The following is a 23,462-nucleotide window of genomic DNA, read 5'->3' as shown; positions in this document are numbered from 1 at the left end:
TTTAGTAGAACAAGACATGCTATGGATTTGAATGCCATGCATTGTTTAATTGTCCTGCTCATATTGAACATTTGAATGCATTATTATTATTATTATTGTTATTGTTATTGTTATTGTTATTGTTATTATTAATATAAATAAATTCTTCTGAAAATTACATTTGGAAGGCACACATTCCAAATTCTGGCTGGGTTTCCCTGACAGAAATGCATGCTATATCATCGAATGGCCACTTGGGGCTGGATGCAGTAGGCATTCACCCCATGTTAAAATGCCTGACTTTGTAACAGGATTAAACATCTTTCCACTATGGGGCAAAACACGGTTTTGGTCTATATAGCTAATTTCACCTTTTCATAACAACTGTAGGTGGGTCGTTTTCTTTTATATATAACTCACCCGTTTACATTTAATTAAGGTTTAAAGTTCTGCGTAATTAAGGGCATGTCCTTTTTGAGTGACATGCTGCTGTGTGCTAGGCGCTGGCGGCTACGGCTAGCTGTAGCCGCTCTGTTTAGTCAGCTAACAGGCTAAGTCGACTCGACCTCCCGGGTCTTTTTGGTGATTTCATGCAATATCGGACAAATATGGCTTCTTGCTCTGCAATTCATTGTACTCAACTTTTCGTTGAGTGAATGCTATAGCATAACATGAGTTTAACAAGATTAGCAGATATCGGTGGCCTGTGCCTCTGCGCCCAGCTAACATAAATAGCGTTATCCTTTTCACAATTTACGGACATACATCGAGGACAAACCGTAAAATAGAAATTTTAGAATTTAGGGTGATCATACGTGTGTGTGAGGTTGGACAATAAAGGTGTTAGCAACCACTTTAGTAGCTAGCATTAACATTATGGGCAATGCAAACTAACGTTAATTGACCATGGTGTGTAGGCTATATAATCAAAATATGAATGTTATTGTCACATTTCAGTGTGCTTCCAGAAGTAATGTTAACATAGATGTGACTGCTACATGGTAGCATTAACGCTCAATTTCATGACCTACTATTAGTATTATCTTTAAGCTAATATTATTGCTGCTATAACGTTATTGCACTTCAGAAACCGACTGATTGTGATCTCATACTGGTATATAACATTAACTTTATGCCTGTATTTCAAGAGGATTTGTGCTTTATTAGCGCAACTGGGGTGCAGATTACATCAGTTTCTCATGTTAATTGGAAATAAAGTGGTGATCTAAACCTTTGACCAAATAGTTAGTTATAAATGGTTAAAGACTATTTTACTGAACTGAACACTACAATAGGGCTGGGCAGTATGGACCAAAAATCCATATCTGTATTTTAGGCATTTTCTGCAAAGTGGGCTAAATGTTCAGTTGTAAATCAAAGTCACATCATGTGTCACAAGCACTTTTATTGAAACAAGACTGATCAAAATAAAATGCAAAGACAAGCGTTCCTTCTCTGACTATTGGTGCTTTCACAAAATATTTACAGAATGAGATTTTTGATAAATCAGCAATAATGTGGATATAAAGCAGATGTTAGCTTGTTAGCCTCAGCTGCCTAGCTTGCCTCAGTCAAGTTAGCTTGCTAGCTTTGAGGGTGAGTGTGTTTGTCAGCTCAAGACGGAAGCTCACCCCCATAGGCGATGCTCATCCCATGCACCTCCCCAGCGACACCCCGCTCCACTCTCTGAACACACTCCCTCACTCTCTGAACACACGATTAAAACACGATTTCAGACGGAAGCCCGTCTTTATTGTCAAACTAACACTACAACACATGCATGCGGCCACAACACACACTATGCTGACGGTGGCCGGTGAAATATGTCCTCTGCCATTGGACCATCATTGGACCAACTTCAGATGTTGTCGTCACTGGTCGGATGATGATCTTCTGCATGTTTTTAGTGGGGGGTTATGTACGGAGGAACCCCCTTGTACGGGGAGAACATGCAAACTCCACACAGAAAGGCCCTTTCGACAAGATAGCCCACGTGGGCAGTAGGCACTGAAGATATGGGGGGGTCACAACTCCAGCGCCCACAGCATCCCAGGCGAGAATCGAACTCAGGACCTTCTAGCTGTGAGGCGACAGCGCTACCGACTGCGCCACCGTACCCCACAACACACTCCCTCCACTCTCTGAACACACTCCCTCCACTCTCTGAACACACTCCCTCACTCTGCTGACGAAAAACCAAGATGGTGACTGCCACCCCTTTACCTCAAAATGGGAGCCAAAACCAATGGGTTAGCTCTGTCCATATTTCTTTTAGGTCAGTGGTCTCAGAGGGCTTTACACAGAATATCTCTAGCTAAATCTAGCTGAACACAACAATAACAATAATAACAATAATAACAATAACATGGTTGAACAATCTTATACTAGAGAGACCGAGGGAGGGGATGGGGAGAGGGGGAAGGGGAGAAAGGGGAGAGGGAGAGAGCAGGGGGAGGGGAGAAAAGGGGAGAGAGGAGGGGTGAGGAGAGGAGAGACAGCAGAACAGACAGGGGGATGGGGGACGGAGAGAGCAGTGGAAGGGAGGAGGTGGAAGGGGGGAGAGGAGGGGGGAGGAGAGAGAGCAGAACAGACAGGGTATACAGGGGCTGGGCGATACGGTTTAGATCAATATCAGGAATAGTCACATGGGTTTGGAAACATACATCACAATATGGTTCGTATAAGCGAAGTGACATTTAGTCATCAAGTTCTCATGTGTTACCTGGCGATATGATGCCACTGAATAAACAACAAACCATTAGCGACAAACCGACCATCTTCCTACTTTGTTTCAGCTGAAAGAGGAACAGTATTTGGGAGCAGCCTCTCTCTGGGGGAGGGAGGTTTAGTGCAGAGAAGAATGCGACTTTTAATCAGGTGTCAAATGTGAATACTTGTCTGATGAGCGATGAGGCAGAGCTGAACACGGAGCTGAACACAGTAACAGCCTTGTTTGCTCGTGACATATCTAACAGAAGCCCACCTAAGACTCGTATAACAGCTTGTGCAACATAATAATCAAGTGATACAAAACTTATTTTCAAATGTCTACTATATCTACGGACATGACCTTATGTCAATACCATTTAGAAAAATGTATTATCAAGACTAAACAGGGCAAACTGTGGCTTATTGATTGCTTATTGGCTGTCAGTGGCTACAGTATAGTACAGCAGTAATCACAGATGACGGGCTAAGCAGCTATAGGGGAAATGGATGTACAGTATAAAAACAGCAGGTGGGCAGATCTCTCACAGCCCCTTGGCAAACACAGACAAAGAGGGGGGAAATCATTTTAATTAGCTGAGTGAATGCGATTTGCTGAATGCGAGGGGAGCCAGGCTCTGTGCTCTGCACATTAAAATTGGTCTAATTTTCTGTGCAGAAAAGTCCCATCTGAGCAGCCCTGAGCAGCCCTGGCCACAGTCAATCATGTTAAAAGCTACGGGTGCTTAATTTGATTTACCAATATAAAATGCAAATGAGGTGATCAAGTGGAGTGGAAGCCAGGAGTAGGAGGCTCTTTTAAGCCATCAAGTTAAATGGGAACAGACAGTAGACTGGCAACGTAAAGAATCTTTTAGCATATTCGTTTGATTAGCGCTACAAAAATTTAATTAGTATGGCTAATTGCTTGACAAATTGCTCCACACCAGTAAAAAGGCAGAATATACATTGCAACACCCCCTAAGTCTCCGACTCCTCCCAACCCTTGTGTTACATTTTCGGGCCGAAATGGGCCTTTCCAATATGTGAAAAGCCTAATGAAATAAATGGAAGATGGCACAACAGTCCCTTACAATAGCCAATGAGATAATGTCTATAATTAGGCCTGCACAAGTCTGTGACCATATGCCTCTGGATCCACTTGAGCAAGACTAGGCTGCATGTGGCTGTGGGACAAATCTAATAAGTGTGTAAAGGGAAAGCTCCTGGGACTCAGGCATCTTTTAAGCTCCCTAACCAACTAGAGATGCATCAGTCTGTCAGATAGGCCATGTGAACTAGAGATGCATCATTCACTTCAGTCTGTCAGGCCACATGTGAGCTAGAGATGCATCAGTCTGCAACATTCACTTCAGTCTGTCACATAGGCCACATGTGAAGATGCGTCATTCACTTCAGTCTGTCAGATAGGCCACATGTGAACTAGAGATGCATCAGTCTGCAACATTCACTTCAGTCTGTCACATAGGCCACATGTGAAGATGCGTCATTCACTTCAGTCTGTCACATAGGCCACATGTGAAGATGCGTCATTCACTTCAGTCTGTCAGATAGGCCACATGTGAACTAGAGATGCATCAGTCTGCCACATTCACTTCAGTCTGTCACATAGGCCACATGTGAAGATGCGTCATTCACTTCAGTCTGTCACATAGGCCACATGTGAACTAGAGATGCATCAGTCTGCCACATTCACTTCAGTCTGTCAGGCCACATGTGAAGATGCGTCATTCACTTCAGTCTGTCACATAGGCCACATGTGAACTAGAGATGCATCAGTCTGCAACATTCACTTCAGTCTGTCACATAGGCCACATGTGAAGATGCGTCATTCACTTCAGTCTGTCACATAGGCCACATGTGAACTAGAGATGCATCAGTCTGCCACATTCACTTCAGTCTGTCAGGCCACATGTGAAGATGCGTCATTCACTTCAGTCTGTCAGATAGGCCACATGTGAACTAAAGATGCATCAGTCTGCAACATTCACTTCAGTCTGCCAGGCCACATGTGAACTCGATGCATCAGTCTGTAGTAGGCTAATATCAGAACCTGCTAACACAATGGTCAGACATGTCTAAACGAGCCCAGTTGCTAGGATAACATATCAGCATTGTACGTTTCTGCAATCCACAAAAATGTAGAATATATTTTTGTGTGCTTTGAGAACAAAACCGAGTGCCATCCAGTTCCATTATATTGGAGAGAAGGCAGAAATCTCTCGGGAGATATCTCAGGCAACTAACACAAAATGACCTATAAATAGCATAACAGAGGAAAAATATGTATTTTAGGTTTTAGGGTGAGCTGTCACTTTAAAGTTGTTGTATTTGCGTTTAACATTGGAGGTTTTCTAATCTAACTGCACCGGTGTTTTGTTTCAAATGTACGTTGAGATTGTCCACGTGAAATGCCACATTTTAGAAATTAGATATATGCAACGTATTTTTCAAATTCCACACATTTCTGTGGATTCCAAAAACAAACAATGCTGACGGGTCGGTGTCAACGAAGTGAAGATGTTTGCTAGAGTTAGTTTATCTAAACAAAGTCAAGATGTTTGGTGTTAGTTTATCCAGTTGCTCAAAGCCATTTGGCTGCAACATCAGATTGAAGTGTCTATAGTGTCTATACAGAGTACAATGATGTGTTGCCTAGGGACAGGTGCACAAATGACAGTCTACTGAGACTGATTATGTCAGTGACATTCGCTGTATCATCGTGTGTGTGTGTGTGTGTGTGTGTGTGTGTGTGTGTGTGTGTGCGCGTGTGTGTGTGTGTGTGTGTGTGTGTGTGTGTGTCAGTCAGTCACTGCCTTCCTCCACACACACATTTTTCTCAACCAGAGAAAATGACAGGATGATCATTGAGACGGTGTTACTGTGTTCAATAGAACGGCTGCAGCCTAAGGAAATTGTGATGATAATTAACAATGAATGTGGGGATTTGAAATAAATAATGTCTGGCTCCCTCGCTCGCTCTCTGCGCGGTCCCTGTCCATCCTGGATGTCTCTCTTTCATTATGTTCTGCCGACAAAAGACCATAGAAAAGTCGGCAGTCATATAGAGTTCAGCAGCAAACCCCTGTGCTGTGTAAACATACTATATATGTTTTTTGGCCTGTAAGTAAGAAAACACAAATAACGTCTGTGCATACAACAAGTGCCCCTTTCACCTGCAGTGCCAATTATTTTAGGGCTGTTAACTAACGATTATTTTCATTCTCGATTAATCTGGTGATTATCTTCTCAACTAATCAATTACTCATTTGATGTATAAAATGTCACAAAATGGTGAAAAATGTCAATCGCTTTTTCACCAAAGCCCAAGATGACGTCCTCAAATGTCTTCTTTTGACCTGACCAACAGTCCACAACCCAAAGATGCAGCTTACTGTCATAGAAGACTATAAACCAGAAAATATTCACATTTAAGAAGCTGCAATGAGATAATTTTAGAGTTTTTTCCCCCTTTGAATATTAGTCTAAACGATTAATCAATTATAAAAAACATAGTTCGTGATTATTTTTATTTAATTTATTTTAATAATTGCAACACTATGTGTGATGTGTTTGAACATGTCTGCTTGGAATACCAGTTGTAGCCAGAGGGACACGGCAAGGAAAAACAGAGTGTGCTCCCTTGAAAAAGAGGTTTTGATCTCAATGGGACTTACCTGGTTAAATAAAGGATAAATAAAACACATAGTAATCAAAACACTCATCTCAAACTTAACGATTCTGTGAAGAAGAAGAAAATATGGCTATATCCTCAAAACGGCATCATTCCCGCCTTTATGTTAAATTATCCGGGTGCCTCTGCAATTACTCCCTTGTCTGTTTTATTAGCAGTTTAATGATTTGTTATATTTTAGACCTCTTGTCCTTAATTATCAGCGGAGATGCTAATAAATTAAATTTGAAATATGCTGCCATGGCTAATTAAAAATGAGTGTTTGAGCTGACATCATGGCAGTGGGTCTTAATCCGTTCACCCGGAGCAGCGGGGCATGATGGGAGGCCAGGGAGAGCACTGCTGATTGGGCTAATAAGAAAATCAACTTTAGCCATGCCACCCCATGAGATTACATGTGAACCAATAAGCTGAGTGGCCTGTCCCATTGGTAAAAAAAAAAAAAAAAAAAACTTTCAACAACTACACAGACATCTGCAAATCCTCTGCAATCTAATTATAACTTTTGCTCAATTTAAAATGAGCCGAAGAAGGTAAAAAAATGCAGGTAATTTTGATATTTTGAGTGATTTGGCTATATCATCTCCATAGTACATCATTGTGAATAATTATTTTCATAAAACAAAAGGGGAAGTATTTATTTGTTATGGTTTTGGTGGAATGGCACTGTAAATAAATATGTTGTGGCATGCTTACATTTTTTGTTTTGTTTTTACTTTTAGGCCCATAACAGATTAAAATATATGATCCGAGAGCGCTATCTCAGTCATTCAAAAAGTCATATAGAGGAGAGTTTCTAATTCACAGAAATGTTTAAAAAAAAAAATGAAAATGTCAAATTTCCACTGTGTGAAGGGTTTTGCAGGCCACCACACATTTGTGGAAAGAAAAAATATATAAGCTAAGCAGAAATATGGAGACCTCCTGATAATTTTAGTGATTTAATTTTTTTGAAAGTTACTCTTCTAAAGAAATATACCAATTATAGATTCAATTAATTTTTTACATATCTGCAAATATCTGTTTTCTAAAGTCATAGTCATATTTGTGGAAAGAAAAGGTTTATCCTAATTACTAAAGTAGAATTTCTTTCAAAATTAGGGTTCCAAAGACTCATTGTTTTTTAAGACTGCCATGCATGCAGACTCCAAAACCAGCAAGCATTATCTGCCATTAGAGCAAATCAAGGAGCGCTTCGCAGAATGGAGTTCCAAAATGGAGTGAACAATGTCAAGCCAAGCACACTCACTGAAGATCACTACAGTCTAGCCATCAGGTGCAGTGGTGAAGCAGCACTTGTGCAACAGCTGTGCACAGTGTTGGACACGAGGAACTGTAAGGACTATATTGCCATTTATATTTCCAACAAATATCAGACATATGTGCTATCTTAGAATACAATTTGACACACCATGTGGGCTTGAGGATTCTATACAAAAAACATACGATGAATAAATAAAAGTTCAATGACAACTGCAGAATTAGATTGTTGTGTGTGAGCCACAAATGTTTCCAGCACTATAAGTGCAGACCACATAATTTGGATGGAGAGCTTGTGAAATTGTGATGGGCAAGCCATCTCATTTATGATTAGTACAGCACATGCAGCTAATATTCATTCATTTTTCTGCCATATACGTATTGTCACATTTTTTATTCATTAAATATTTATGAATTTCGATAGATCATCCTGTCCTATATCAGTGGGCAAGTTACTCAGGAAATGTAATTAGTTAGTTATTACCAATGACTCATTTAAAAATTCATAAAATTACTTTATTTATTACTTGGTATCAAGAGTAATTAGTTACGTTACTCATTACTTTACTATTACTTTCGCTACCCCCTTCTGAAAAAGTGTAATACAACCTGTTTAGCCAGCTCCTTTTCGCATAGCAGAACATAATTAACCTTACAGGAGGAGGCACCAATCAGTCAAACTGCATATGTTTTATTTGCCTCTAGGACAAAAAAGATAATCGCCTTCTGGCAACGCAGTAGACTCACATAGCTAAAATGAACCAGACCTATCTCCACACTTCGTTTTAGCGCTTGGATTAGTAACTGTATAATATAATGACTGGGAAAGTAATACAATTACAGTAACGCATTACTTTCGTTTGCCCAACACTGGTCTCTAAATCTGCTGTTTTTGTGTCACTTCAAGTATGAGCACAGTAACCTTATCATTGGCAGCATTCTCTATGTTGCCAATGATAATAACGATGTGAATGCTTTTAAATGAAGATGTGGTTGCTTTTTGAATCATGTTCAAGTAGTTTACTTGAAAACACTGTGAACAATGTCATGTTTCAAGCTGTGGCTGTTATTTACAGAGCGTTCAGTTCATTCACACAGCCCTGTTCACATGACAACAGTGAATCTGAACTGATGGCGCCCTGTAAACAGCGAGGTTGATGTTGTCTTTTTGGGGGGCTTTTGATAACATGATACGGTATGTAATGGTGTAATTAGGGTTTTCATGCGATGATACTGTGAGATCATTAGTGGATCACATAAGAGATGCATTGAGATAAAGGAGTGGCAAATATATGCTTGTTAATAATTTCTGGGCTTTAGAGGAGGGTAGGCTCATCTCACTGTCACCACTCTCCTTCTCAGATCTCTGATGTGATATTTAGATTAGACAGATTAGAGATTAGAGATCAGATTAGAGCCACATATAAAAAATGGATTTGAGTTCCGAGTTTAAAGGAATACACCAACATTTTTGGCGATTCGTTTATTTGCCATATTCCCAATAGTGAGACGAGAAAATAGATGCCCTTCTCTGCACTGTGTGTGCAGTAGAAAAGTAGTAATGTGCAGTCCTGCTAGTTATCTTAGCACAATGATGGTAGTCTGCAGTACGGGCTAGCCTTCCCCCATTAAACACAATGATGGTAGTCTGCAGTACGGGCTAGCCTTCCCTCATTAAACACAATGATGGTAGTGGGCAGTACGGGCTAGCCTTCCCTCATTAAACACAATGATGGTAGTCTGCAGTACGGGCTAGCCTTCCCCCATTAAACACAATGATGGTAGTCTGCAGTACGGGCTAGCCTTCCCTCATTAAACACAATGATGGTAGTCTGCAGTACGGGCTAGCCTTCCCCCATTAAACACAATGATGGTAGTGTGCAGTACGGGCTAGCCTTCCCTCATTAAACACAATGATGGTAGTCTGCAGTACGGGCTAGCCTTCCCTCATTAAACACAATGATGGTAGTCTGCAGTACGGGCTAGCCTTCCCTCATTAAACACAATGATGGTAGTCTGCAGTACGGGCTAGCCTTCCCCCATTAAACACAATGATGGTAGTCTGCAGTACGGGCTAGCCTTCCCCCATTCAACACAATGATGGTAGTCTGCAGTACGGGCTAGCCTTCCCTCATTAAACACAATGATGGTAGTGTGCAGTACGGGCTAGCCTTCCCCCATTCAACACAATGATGGTAGTGTGCAGTACGGGCTAGCCTTCCCCCATTCAACACAATGATGGTAGTGTGCAGTACGGGCTAGCCTTCCCTCATTAAACACAATGATGGTAGTCTGCAGTACGGGCTAGCCTTCCCCCATTCAACACAATGATGGTAGTGTGCAGTACGGGCTAGCCTTCCCCCATTAAACACAATAATAATAATAATAATAATGATTGGATTTATATAGCGCTTTTCTAGACACCCAAAGCGCTTCACAGGAATCATTATTCATTCACACCATTCGTACCAGTGGTGGTAAGCTACGGGTGATGTAGCCACAGCTGCCCTGGGGAAGACTGACGGAAGCGTGGCAGCCATTTCGCGCCTACGGCCCCTCCGACCACCACCAACATTCATAGACATTCATACCCATTCATACAAGGCAATGAGGGTTAAGTGTCTTGCCCAAGGACACAACGACAACAGCTGGGAGGGAGCGGGATTCGAACCGCCAACCCTTGAGTCATTGGCCGACCTGCTCTACCTCCCGAGCTAATGCCGTCCCAATGATGGTAGTGTGCAGTACGGGCTAGCCTTCCTGCTAGTTATCTTAGCACAATGATGGTAGTCTGCAGTACAGGCTAGCCTTCCCTCATTAAACACAATGATGGTAGTCTGCAGTACGGGCTAGCCTTCCCTCATTAAACACAATGATGGTAGTCTGCAGTACGGGCTAGCCTTCCCCCATTAAGTCACCAAATACACATTCCAACACCGCCAAAATGGGCATAAAGTGGGTATTCCGTAAAGGGGAGACTCGTGGCCATGCCTGTTTCTCCCTCACCAAAATGTAACCTAAATTTGGAGCATTATTTAGACCCCTCTTCCAACAAGCTAGCATGACATGAATAGTACCAATGGATGCCTTATGTCTACTAGCTTGATGATACCAGTAGCTTCACTCTAGCCTACCTTTAAAAATGAGCCCGCTACAGCCTCTGAAAGAGAGTCATGTGAGGTTTGTGTGGCAGGAGACTGAAGCTGCGGGCTGTTTAAAATCAGACTTTGGACATGCCTGATATAGAGCAGTGGGTTTCAACCTGGGGGTAGGGGTCGCAAGATTATTTTTTGGGGGGTCATCCCCCCCCCCCAAATAAATAAATAAATGATTTTTCTCCCATGATGATTACATATCCCATACCAATGATTTAATGTATTATATATAAAGTTATATAAACTATAAAATGAATATGATTGAGTGAGTGAAATCAGAATGTGAATGTGTGCTCGCCCACAATGGGAAGTCCTCTCCTCCAGTGCAGACCGTGGCACAGTGACAGGTGCTTGGCCAGGCTAGCTACAGACCGTGGCACAGTGAGAGGTGCTTGGCCAGGCTAGCTACAGACCGTGGCACAGTGACAGGTGCTTGGGCAGGCTAGCTACAGACCGTGGCACAGTGACAGGTGCTTGGGCAGGCTAGCTACAGACCGTGGCACAGTGAGAGGTGCTTGGCCAGGCTAGTTACAGACCGTGGCACAGTGACAGGTGCTTGGCCAGGCTAGCTACAGACCGTGGTACAGTGAGAGGTGCTTGGCCAGGCTAGCTACAGACCGTGGTACAGTGAGAGGTGCTTGGCCAGGCTAGCTACAGACCGTGGTACAGTGACAGGTGCTTGGCCAGGCTAGCTACAGACCGTGGCACAGTGACAGGTGCTTGGGCAGGCTAGCTACAGACCGTGGCACAGTGACAGGTGCTTGGGCAGGCTAGCTAGCTACTGCAATAAAGTGTCTGAATATGGAGGGTGACTTCTCAGACAAAGTCTGCCAGCTCAAGACGCGGACCAAGAAGAGATATGTGAAGGTGGGCCAAATGAAAGTAACCTTACACTGTCAGCTGAAAAACGTACGGTGCCCTGGACCGGTGGTTCTGATAGATTCCCTGGCCTCCAACAAGCATGGGAAATATAATTCTGAGTTTCTGCAGTAGGATAACTTAGAGATTCATGTGCCCAGCCAAAAATGAAGTGGAATGGAGTGCAGAGAGACTAACAGGTAACATTATTTGCACTGTGTGGCAGGAGGGTGTCGCGGACCCCAGCCTAAATTATTTTTTGGGGTTTGCTGCTCAAAAAGGTTGAGAACGATCTAGAGGCTTTGGACTCAGACCACAAGTCTCCTATATCAACCAAGACCACAAGTCTCTTATCAACCAAGACCACAAGTCTCCTATCAACCAAGTCTGGCTCCATTAAGTTATGGAAGACCTTTCGAGGATTAGCTACTGCATGTGCAAGTAATGTGTAAAATGTAACAAGCAGGCTATAGAAACAGAGATAGAGGCCTCTATCGTTGCATCGGCCTATGAACTGCGCCCAGCGCAGCGCAGCGCAGCGCAGCGCAGAGTAGTGGGCGTGGACCAGCCCACTCGAAATCTTGGAGTGTTTGGATTTCTATGTTTTATTTTGGCCAATATTGAAATGTTCGAGAATTGCATGTTGTGTGAACAGAAACATTATTTCTATCTACCACTTTAGGCAATTTATGCTGATTTGGTTGATATTTATTCTCGAAATGTATTAGTCTCAATGCATGCTGGGAGATTTGAGGGAGTGAGAGAGAGAGAGCGGGGGAGAGAACAGCTTTTTTTCCATTTGTGCTGCGCAGGGAGTGAGAGAGAGAGAGAGAGGGAGAGAACAGCCTCTGAATGACGGGCTCAAAACTGTCATGTTATAAAAACTGTCATGTTGTTAAAACTGTCATGTTGTTATACTACGTACGGTATAACTACTTTTTTCTTCCATCGGACTTTGTGGCTGTCTGAGCGCACGAGGGAGGGAGTGAGAGAGCTAGAGGGGGACAAAGTGTGAGATCAGCAGAGATGGAATATCCGCGGCGCACTGAATAAGGCCTGGTTTTCAAAAGCGCAAAGCGCTAAATTAACGCCAGGGGGGAAGATATCGTTAGGCCGGTATGGCAGAAACGCCCATTCTGGCCTATTCTGGCACTGCGCCACGCCTGTTTGGCCTAAAGCGTTGTTGCTATCTTCCTGAGGCAGGCGCAAGGCACGTTTTTTTGCGTTTAAGGCCCGTTTTTGCACCTAAGGCCTGTGGGAGAATAGGGATCAGAGTGTTGCAGTGTGGCTGTTCATATAGTGTTCCCATGATGAGACATGCATTTCCTGTCAATATGGCGGCGCTTTACATTGTAAAGCACTGTAGTGCTTTACATTGATTGCAATCACCTGTTTATTGATTACAATGTCCTACCAAGATGGCCATGTCATGATGTAAGAGAATAATACTATGCATACATCCATTCAGTAATGCTATAAGTAAAAGTAGTCTGTACATTACATTTACATTACATGACATCATTTGGCAGATGCTTTTATCCAAAGCGACTTACAATAACAAATTTTTAACATAGAGCAATCAACTATGTAACAGTCTATGATAACTACAACTTCTGAAGGAACAGTGGTACAAGTTAAGGTTAGTTTTTTCTTTTTTTTCTCTTTTTTTTAAGAGAGAGAAAGAAGTTAGATCAAGAAGGGCCCAGATGGAGCCTGAAAAGGTGTGTCTTTAGTCTTTTCCGAAAGATTGGCAGTGATTCGGCCGTCCTGACCGAAGGTGGAAGCTCGTTCCACCATTGAGGTGCCAGGGCCGAGAAGAGTCGCGAACGGGATGAGCGAATTTGAGCCCTCGTAGTGAAGGAGGGGCGAGGCGTCCTGCGCTGGTGGAGGAGCGGAGGGAACGATGAGAGATTTGGAGCCTGTAGATTTGTGTCCAAATGTAGGTTAGTGTCACACAGTAAACGGTCTTGTCCTTAGCTCTAGTCTCTACTCCAAAACACTCTGAGTTACTGTGACACAGTCAACTGTCTGTCTTTAGTCCTAGTCTCTACTCCAAAACACTCTGAGTTACTGTGACACAGTCAACTGTCTGTCTTTAGTCCTAGTCTCTACTCCAAAACACTCTTGAGTTACTGTGACACAGTCAACTGTCTGTCTTTAGTCCTAGTCTCTACTCCAAAACACTCTTGAGTTACTGTGACACAGTCAACTGTCTGTCTTTAGTCCTAGTCTCTACTCCAAAACACTCTTGAGTTACTGTGACACAGTCAACTGTCTGTCTTTAGCCCTAGTCTCTACTCCAAAACACTCTGAGTAACTGTGACACAGTCAACTGTCTGTCTTTAGCCCTAGTCTCTACTCCAAAACACTCTGAGTTACTGTGACACAGTCAACTGTCTGTCTTTAGTCCTAGTCTCTACTCCAAAACACTATTGAGTTACTGTGACACAGTCAACTGTCTGTCTTTAGCCCTAGTCTCTACTCCAAAACACTCTTGAGTTACTGTGACACAGTCAACTGTCTGTCTTTAGTCCTAGTCTCTACTCCAAAACACTCTGAGTAACTGTGACACAGTCAACTGTCTGTCTTTAGTCCTAGTCTCTACTCCAAAACACTCTTGAGTTACTGTGACACAGTCAACTGTCTGTCTTTAGTCCTAGTCTCTACTCCAAAACACTCTTGAGTTACTGTGACACAGTCAACTGTCTGTCTTTAGCTCTAGTCTCTACTCCAAAACACTCTTGAGTTACTGTGACACAGTCAACTGTCTGTCTTTAGTCCTAGTCTCTACTCCAAAACACTCTGAGTTACTGTGACACAGTCAACTGTCTGTCTTTAGTCCTAGTCTCTACTCCAAAACACTCTTGAGTTACTGTGACACAGTCAACTGTCTGTCTTTAGTCCTAGTCTCTACTCCAAAACACTCTTGAGTTACTGTGACACAGTCAACTGTCTGTCTTTAGCCCTAGTCTCTACTCCAAAACACTCTGAGTAACTGTGACACAGTCAACTGTCTGTCTTTAGCCCTAGTCTCTACTCCAAAACACTCTGAGTTACTGTGACACAGTCAACTGTCTGTCTTTAGTCCTAGTCTCTACTTCAAAACACTATTGAGTTACTGTGACACAGTCAACTGTCTGTCTTTAGCCCTAGTCTCTACTCCAAAACACTCTTGAGTTACTGTGACACAGTCAACTGTCTGTCTTTAGCCCTAGTCTCTACTCCAAAACACTATTGAGTTACTGTGACACAGTCAACTGTCTGTATTTAGCCCTAGTCTCTACTCCAAAACACTCTGAGTTACTGTGACACAGTCAACTGTTTGTCTTTAGCCCTAGTCTCTACTCCAAAACACTCTTGAGTTACTGTGACACAGTCAACTGTCTGTCTTTAGTCCTAGTCTCTACTCCAAAACACTCTGAGTTACTGTGACACAGTCAACTGTCTGTCTTTAGTCCTAGTCTCTACTCCAAAACACTCTTGAGTTACTGTGACACAGTCAACTGTCTGTCTTTAGTCCTAGTCTCTACTCCAAAACACTCTTGAGTTACTGTGACACAGTCAACTGTCTGTCTTTAGCCCTAGTCTCTACTCCAAAACACTCTTGAGTTACTGTGACACAGTCAACTGTCTGTCTTTAGCCCTAGTCTCTACTCCAAAACACTCTGAGTTACTGTGACACAGTCAACTGTCTGTCTTTAGCCCTAGTCTCTACTCCAAAACACTCTGAGTTACTGTGACACAGTCAACTGTCTGTCTTTAGCCCTAGTCTCTACTCCAAACACTCTGGGCTCTATTGTCTGCCCCACACTATTTTAGTGGCTGCGGCTGCAACTGACTTGTGCCGTCATGTGGTATCACCCCCCTCCCTCGTAGCTGTCAATTTGGAGCTGCGCCGCCGTGCGCCAAAGATACTAAACAGGTTTGAGGCCGAGATTGCGCGCACTGCACAGCTTTGGGTGTGGCCAGTCACAATCAGGCATGGCCATGTTAAATCATCGTGTTATACTATCTTCTGTAGGCATGCAAAAAAATGCAAATCTGGTGAGAGAGAGAGCAAGAACAGCCTTCCCAGCAGGATTTGCAACAACTTCAGCCCAGCCCACAACAGGAGCATCAGAGTAGAACATCAGGCAAAGAACCCACCATAGAAACCCTGGAGAAGCCAGACCGGAAACCCAAGGTCAAGTGGCCAAAAGCAAGTGACAAGGATGCATGGAGAAGCTTCGACGAGAGCTTACATACCACCCTCCAGAGCATTTTAAGAGGCAGCACAACGTCCAAACTGAACATCTTCTATGAGGAAGGCAAGGGAAGATTTGGAGAGATGCCTCAGAGGAGGACCGTTGCCAGGCAGAGCGGGAGACGGGAGAGAGAAATCCACCAGCTGGTAAAGGAGTGGCGACTTTTGCAGAAGGCATGGAGGAGAGCTGAGGATGAGGAGAAGGAGGGCTTGCAGAACATGTGGAATCAGATCAGAACCAGACTCACCCACCTGAGGCGACCTGAATAGATGAGGAAATGCAGAAGCTGCTAGGAGAAAGCAAGGGTGAGCTTCTGCCGTGACCCGTTCAAATACGCCCGAGGCTGGAGGAGAATAAAACAGCTGGAGGAGAATAAAACAGGGGAAACTGCAGACCACCGAGCAGGAGCTGGAAGAAAACATCAAAGACCAGCTTAGTGACAGCCAAAAGGAGAGTGCCCTTGGTTCCGCAGGGCATGTACCTCTCCCACCCAAGCCTTCTTCTCAGTTTGACACCACTTCCTCCAGATGGTCTGAAGTCAAGCAGGTGCTGGAGTGAGCGAGAGCTGCATCTGCACCCGGACCAAATGGTGTATCCTAGGGTATCCAAGAACTGTCCAAGGACCCTGAAGCTTTTGTGGAGACTAATGGGCAAAAAAACAATCCATCTCTCCAGCATGGAGTAGAGCAGTCACTAACTATAAAGAGAACGACTCCCATAACAGCAGCCAATTCAGAGGCATAGCCATATTGAATGTGGAAGGGAAGATGTTCTTCTTGGTGATGGCAAAGTGTATGACCAGCTACCTCCTGGCAAATAACTACATTGACATCAGCTGTCAGAAGGGAGGTGTCCCATGGTTTCCTGGCTGTGTGGAGCACTCAGCTATGTTCTGGGAACAGAACCAGACAGCGAAGCGGAGCAAATCACACCTGCATGTCATTTGGCTGGACCTTGCAAACGCCTATGGGTCCATTACCCACCAGCTTAACCACCAGCTTAACCACCAGCATCCAGAGCCTAGTAGCAACCTGCTCCAACAACCTCCATGTATGCTACCCAGGAGATCTCAACACGTTGGCACCGGCTGGAGAAAGGGATGGCAATGGGTTGTTCCAGCTCCCCCATCCTTTTCACAGCAGTGTTCTAGATCATCCTAATCGGCAGAAGACAGATGGTCCGAGGACTCAGATCCCAGTCAGGTCAGCGACTCCCGGCCCTGCAGAGCTACATGGCTGATGTCACCACACTCCTCCAGACAGCAGCGTGTACAGCTAGACTTCTGAAGAGGCTTGAAGAGCTCCTAACATGGGCCAGGATGAGGATTAAACCAGCTAATTCCCGCAGTCTCTCAATTAGATGATGGCAAGATGATTCCGTGGCTGCTGGACCAACCTGTGCAAAGCCTTGGAAGGCCTTTCTTGGAGAATTTCTTCAAATTTGGCTCAAACATCCATTTGGACTCAAGGATGAACTGGTTAGATTTTGGTGGACAAAGGTCAAAGTTGAAGGTCACTGTGGCCGCAGGTCATCAAGGAAGGGGGCGGGGCTAGGTAAAAGGGGCCATAGCTAGGGATAGGAAGGTCGTAGAGAGCTGGGATTGGACGGGTAGTTAGGGGGGTGGGTAGGGGGTGTGGGTAGTGGGAGGGGAAAGGGGCGGACCTAGGGAAAATGGACTGGAGCCATGGATAGGAAAGTCATAGAGTCTGGATTCGAGGGGTGTGTAGGGGGTGAGGGAAAGCGGCGGGGCTAGGGAAAAGGGACCATACCATAGCATAGCATAGAGGGTCGGGGTTCGAGGGGTGGCTAGAGAGAGTGGCTATAGGGGGATGTGGGTGGTGGGACGGGGTGTGGGGTGAAATATAGGGGGCGGGCTAGGGAAAGGGGCTGTAGCTAGCCATACAAAGGTCATAGAGAGTCAGGATTCGAGTGGTGCGTTGGGGGAATGTCTATGGTCTATGGGGGATGTGGGTGGTGAGAGCGGGCGTGATCAATAAGAAGGCGGGGCTAGGGACAAATAAGCTGTAGCTAGGGATAGGAAGGTCGTAGAGATTCAGGGTTCATGGGGTGGGTAGAGGGAGTGCATAGGGGGCTCTGGGTGGTGGGAAGGACTGTGGTGAGCGGTTGGGCTATGGAAAAGGGGCTGTAGCTAGGGATAGTAAGGTCATAGAGTGTTGGGGTTTGATGGGTGTGTAGGGGGGGTGTTTGGGGGCATGTGGGTGGTTTTGGGCTAAGGCTAGGACCATTTTCCATGTTGAAAACGATTAGCCATGTTGTTGAGGTGCTCCCAAACATTGCCTAAAGTGCCATAAGGCTGAATGGCCACACCACTGTGGGCTTCAAGGTATTTGTGCTTGTATGAGTCTGGACAGACATGGATGTAGATTACTCACTTGTTGGCGGAGACATACATCCGCGATGAGTTATTTCTAGTTTGACTTTGATTTGATTTTAATACCACTTACTTACTTACAGCATATTTAAAGCAACTACGAGCAACATTTTCACTTGTTATGAAACAGTCTAAATGTAATAGTGATGCCTCACATCTTACCTATAACAGCAGAGGTTGACGTCTGTTTTATTGCGGGACTTATCAGCGTTCCTCTTGGCTTGTCTTTGTTGGTCGGCAAGCTTCTTTTTTTTCTTTGTGCGGGCCGCGTAATCATGATCTGTCAGTTCGGCCATAACCACAAAATTACAAAAAGAAAAATAACGTGCTTCCAACGAAACTGTTAGAATATAACGAGAGATGTTCGCGAGAGTAGAAAGCCCCTGGAAGTAGCGAAGAAAGACGTTTTCTTTTTGTTTGCGGTCTGTTGCCAGGCAGAGCAAAACGCTTTATGGCAGGCTGCCCTGAACCGTTTCATTTCACTTCCGCGTCTTTCCGTCCCGGGGTTGAGACTATAAACAACAAGATAGCAATTACCGATTCACTCGGCTTTGGTCTCATCTGCTGTTATAGGTAAGATGTGAGGCATCACTATTAAATTTAGACTGTTTCATAACAAGTGAAAATGTTGCTCGTAGTTGCTTTAACAAACATGTATACCAACATTAATTAAATGCAGTTGTTCATGTGATTTAACATGAAGTTAATGAGACTAATGAACTAGTCTTGGATAATGTTGTTTTTCCTGTTTACTTCATGTTAGTAAAGTAAATGCATTACATTACATTATGTCATTTAGCAGACGTTTTGTCCAAAGCGACTTACAATATCACATTTTGTCAACAGTACAGAAAACAACTATGCAACACAATACAGCTAAGACATTTTGATTGACTAGAGTAGCACTTTGTAGAAAGTAGTTTGAGAAGGACCAAGTTTTTTTTTTTTTTATGGAAATATGTTAGTTCAAGAAGGGCCCAGGTGAGTTTTTAGTCTCCGCGGGAAGATTGGCAGTGATTTGGCCGTTCTGACTGAAGGGGGAGCTCATTCCACCATTGTGGCGCCAGGGACAAGAAGAGTCGCGATCGAGACGAGCGACTTTTGAGGCCAGGTAGATGGTGGAGGGGCGAGGCCATCTGGACGGGTGGAGGATAGGAATGGAGCGATGCAGATACAGAGGGCATTAATTAACATTAACCAATTAATGTACAGCATTACCCAATGGGCTCCTCATCCTCTGGTGCATGTGAGAGGAGAAATGTCAACTTTGTCTAAATGCACATTTTCATTTTCAACAACTTTAGCCCTTTCTTTACTTAATGCTAATGATGAGATTGTTGCATAGCAACAAGAATGAAGTAAGATGCTTAGCAGAGCTCTTGCCGTCTGTGGTGTTGCCCACACTCACAATATGTCTGTGGTGCTGCCCACACTCACATCATGTCTGTGGTGCTGCCCACACTCACAATATGTCTGTGGTGCTGCCCACACTCACATCATGTCTGTGGTGCTGCCCACACTCACAATATGTCTGTGGTGCTGCCCACACTCTCAGCATGTCTGTGGTGCTGCCCACACTCACAATATGTCTGTGGTGCTGCCCACACTCTCAGCATGTCTGTGGTGCTGCCCACACTCACAATATGTCTGTGGTGCTGCCCACACTCACATCATGTCTGTGGTGCTGCCCACACTCACATCATGTCTGTGGTGCTGCCCACACTCACATCATGTCTGTGGTGCTCCCCACACTCACATCATGTCTGTGGTGCTGCCCACACTCACATCATGTCTGTGGTGCTGCCCACACTCACATCATGTCTGTGGTGCTGCCCACACTCGCATCATGTCTGTGGTGCTGCCCACACTCACATCATGTCTGTGGTGCTGCCCACACTCGCATCATGTCTGTGGTGCTGCCCACACTCGCATCATGTCTGTGGTGCTGCCCACACTCACATCATGTCTGTGGTGCTGCCCACACTCACATCATGTCTGTGGTGCTGCCCACACTCACATCATGTCTGTGGTGCTGCCCACACTCACATCATGTCTGTGGTGCTGCCCACACTCACATCATGTCTGTGGTGCTGCCCACACTCGCATCATGTCTGTGGTGCTGCCCACACTCACATCATGTCTGTGGTGCTGCCCACACTCACATCATGTCTGTGGTGCTGCCCACACTCACATCATGTCTGTGGTGCTCCCCACACTCACATCATGTCTGTGGTGCTGCCCACACTCACATCATGTCTGTGGTGCTGCCCACACTCACATCATGTCTGTGGTGCTGCCCACACTCACATCATGTCTGTGGTGCTGCCCACACTCACATCATGTCTGTGGTGCTGCCCACACTCACATCATGTCTGTGGTGCTGCCCACACTCACATCATGTCTGTGGTGCTGCCCACACTCACATCATGTCTGTGGTGCTGCCCACACTCACATCATGTCTGTGGTGCTGCCCACACTCACATCATGTCTGTGGTGCTCCCCACACTCACATCATGTCTGTGGTGCTGCCCACACTCACATCATGTCTGTGGTGCTGCCCACACTCACATCATGTCTGTGGTGCTGCCCACACTCACAACATGGTGCTGACAGACAGACAGACCGACAGACAGACATGTCCATTGAAGAGGTCATTGCCACTGCTTGTGCTTTGTTATTTCCTTTGTTGGCTTGAGAGTTAGTTTTCTTTCAGTCTAAAATGTGGAATCAGAAATCAAAATAAGTTTCTAGATATGAGAATACTAACATTCTACACGTCTCTGTCTCATGTTGAGAATATTAACGTTCTATGGGGACACAGCCACTGCACCCTGACACACTGACACAACCACTGCACCATGACACACTCTGACACAACCACTGCACCCTGACACACTCTGACACAACCACTGCACCCTGACACACTGACACAACCACTGCACCCTGACACACTCTGACACAACCACTGCACCCTGACACACTCTGACACAACCACTGCACCCTGACACACTCTGACACAACCACTGCACCCTGACACACTCTGACACAACCACTGCACCATGACACACTCTGACACAACCACTGCACCCTGACACACTCTGACACAACCACTGCACCCTGACACACTCTGACACAACCACTGCACTGACACACTGACACAGCCACTGCACCCTGACACACTCTGACACAACCACTGCACTGACACACTGACACAGCCACTGTGCTCTGACATACTCTGACACAGCCACTGCACCCTGACACACTCTGATACACTCTGACACAACCACTGCACCCTGACACACTCTGACACAACCACTGCACTGACACACTGACACAGCCACTGCACCCTGACACACTCTGACACAACCACTGCACTGACACACTGACACAGCCACTGTGCTCTGACATACTCTGACACAGCCACTGCACCCTGACACACTCTGATACACTCTGACACAACCACTGCACCCTGACACACTCTGACACAGCCACTGCACCCTGACACACTCTGACACAACCACTGCACCCTGACACACTCTGACACAGCCACTGCACCCTGACACACTCTGATACACTCTGACACAGCCACTGCACCCTGACACACTGACACAACCACTGCACCATGACACACTCTGACACAACCACTGCACCCTGACACACTCTGACACAACCACTGCACCCTGACACACACTGACACAACCACTGCACCCTGACACACTCTGACACAACCACTGCACCCTGACACACACTGACACAACCACTGCACCCTGACACACTCTGACACAGCCACTGCACCCTGACACACTCTGACACAGCCACTGCACCCTGACACACTCTGACACAACCACTGCACTGTGACAGACTGACACAGCCACTGTGCTCTGACACGGCCATGCGTCAGAGTGCAGTGTGTGTCAGAGTGCAGTGAAGCCCACTCTCCACAGGAGATAGGAAGCACTTTGTTGCCTCTAGGAGCCCTTCTTCCACACATGCAGCCTCTGCTCTCTCTGTTCACAAGAGATACTACACACACAGATTAGAGCAGCTCTCTTATCCTCTGCTTGTCAGCAGCTGAGTGACATGGGCTATTAGCTTTCTATTTTAAGGCTCTTGGTCGGGGCTGCTGGCTTTGGTATTCTTTGAAAGACACAAGTGATTTGGTACTTTTTCTTTGTTCTCTGAGGGGTAAATCCTCAATCCCCCTGCATTCGTCTTTTCAATGGGGAGGGCGAGCTCAGCTTTCACAGCAATCATAGAGGCTAAGCAGTGTTCCAGCATCTATATGGAGATGACAGCTCAGATGGGGAACTTTGCATTAATTGTTGTAAAGGCGACCAGGCCGGGGAATGCTGCGATGACATCTAAAATGACGTGCGAGGCTCGGTTTCTGCCCCCCGATGTCCCGTCGCTTTCATGGGACACTTCAACAGCGGGACAGAAATATCAATGGGCAAGAGGAGAGGGCACAATGGTGTCTTTCAACGCTGTCTGGTTATTGATAAAAATTCAAAGTGCCTGGTGCCATCCCTGTCTTTCAGCGCTGTCTGGTTATTGATACAAATTCAAAGTGCCTGGTGCCATCCCTGTCTTTCAGCATTGTCTGGTTATTGATAAAAATTCAAAGTGCCTGGTGCCATCCCTGTCTTTCAGCATTGTCTGGTTATTGATAAAAATTCAAAGTGCCTGGTGCCATCCCTGTCTTTCAGCGGTGTCTGGTTATTGATACAAATTCAAAGTGCCTGGTGCCATCCCTGTCTTTCAGCGTTGTCTGGTTATTGATACAAATTCAAAGTGCCTGGTGCCATCCCTGTCTTTCAGCGTTGTCTGGTTATTGATACAAATTCAAAGTGCCTGGTGCCATCCCTGTCTTTCAGCGCTGTCTGGTTATTGATACAAATTCAAAGTGCCTGGTGCCATCCCTGTCTTTCAGCGCTGTCTGGTTATTGATACAAATTCAAAGTGCCTGGTGCCATCCCTGTCTTTCAGCATTGTCTGGTTATTGATAAAAATTCAAAGTGCCTGGTGCCATCCCTGTCTTTCAGCATTGTCTGGTTATTGATAAAAATTCAAAGTGCCTGGTGCCATCCCTGTCTTTCAGCGTTGTCTGGTTATTGATACAAATTCAAAGTGCCTGGTGCCATCCCTGTCTTTCA

The sequence above is a fragment of the Poromitra crassiceps genome, assembly GCF_964638095.1.
Source record: "Poromitra crassiceps genome assembly, chromosome: 10".
In the NCBI taxonomy this organism is placed as follows: domain Eukaryota; kingdom Metazoa; phylum Chordata; class Actinopteri; order Beryciformes; family Melamphaidae; genus Poromitra; species Poromitra crassiceps.
Note: the sequence above shows the minus strand (reverse complement) of the source record.